Below are 1,624 nucleotides of genomic sequence, written 5' to 3' on the forward strand. Positions count from 1 at the left end.
CAGCTTTGTGTCTCTGTTGTACCTTCCTCCAAAGAGTCTTGGGGAGATGGTCAAAGTATTAAGAGTGTTTTGGTAAAGGTACGTGAAAGTGTCTTCAGTCATAATATAATGAATTCTTTCTCTCTCATAACAGAAATCCAGAGATTATTTCAAGATTGAGTGATTCACAGGTGCAGCATTTCCAAGGATTCTGTATGAGTCTCTTGGCTCTTCCCTCATGATAGCAAGATGACTTCGCTGGCCCCAAATTCCTTATCTCATTTGCAACATCCAACTGTAGGAAGAGATGATCCTCATGTAATACCTTTTTTTCTTACAAGAATTAGAAAATCCTTACAATAAGACCTACCTAGTAGACTTAATCTATGACTAGCTGTCCTGGGTTGCATCACGAGACCATGCCTAAACCAATCTCTGGCAAGGGAGACAGAATTGTAACGAGTGCTTTGAACTAACCAACATTCACTCCAGGGCATGGGGATGATACCTGACAAAATTGGGATTCTGTTAGCAAGGGAAAAGAAAAGACTACACAGTCTTACTTAGGAGCCCTCATTTGCCAACTCTTAACTGGCATAGCAATTAACAGCTTCCCTGGGCCGCCTTCTGACCACCTGGGAGTGTGTGAAAAACACAGATTTGGGTCCCTTTGTCACACCTTAATTTTGATACGCATCTTAGATGATTCTTAGAGCAGGCAAATTAAGGACACTGTGCCCTATATGGCCTATACAAGTCCCTCAGAATGTGAAGAAAAGGCTAGAGAAGGCCTCCACAAAGAGGAGGCTCTTACCCAGATCTGGGCTCGTAAGAACATTCCTGCTGCCACTAGGTCTGTAAAGCCAAGTGAGATAACTGAAACAATTGTCTGGATACGAATTCATAGGCACCAGATGCTGTTCTAAGGATTGTTCATTTATCACTTTAAGCCTCATTTATAACTTTGAGTACTATTATTGTTCCCACTTTACACATGGACAAATTAAGGCTCTCAGAGGTTAAGGAACTTAACAAAGGCCACACAATAAGTAAATAGAGGAGCCAGATTTAAACCTAGGCATTTTGGTTCTGGAATTTATATTTAGAATCACTAGAGCTTGCAGCCACCTATACTGTATATACCACTTTTGTTCAATCTGGATTATCGATCAAAAGTTTGATTTGTTACATGAGAGTACAGGTACTGATTGAAAGTTTTGCTTCTGGTTCCTACTATAGAGGAACTCCTAACTCCAGGGAAAGCATTATTAGTTTTTAAAATATGATTTCCTTTTCCTCTCTCTCCTATATTAGACCTTATACAGTTCTAAGAGAAAATTAAAAGCCTTTAGGAAGGCTGTGCCTTTGCTTCCAATGTCTGTGACGATGTGCCACACATTTTCCATTCTGGGGACAGTGGGGTATCAGGAAGCTCCTGTGAGGAAGCTTCAACCACTGCAGTGATGCACCTTCAGTAGAAACCTACCGTCAGGAAGTAGAGTAGATGGAGACCAACCAGCTCCTAGAGTGGCAGATGGCCGGTCTCTTCCTGGGGTGCCAAGTGGATGGAAAACTAATGACTTTAGAGTTGTCTGTCCCAGGATACCCAAGGAGCTAGAGGAGCCAATAAAGGCAAGGGGTCACT

This window comes from Otolemur garnettii, unplaced genomic scaffold, assembly GCF_000181295.1.
Source record: "Otolemur garnettii isolate 467f Iridium unplaced genomic scaffold, OtoGar3 scaffold00076, whole genome shotgun sequence".
NCBI lineage: Eukaryota > Metazoa > Chordata > Mammalia > Primates > Galagidae > Otolemur > Otolemur garnettii.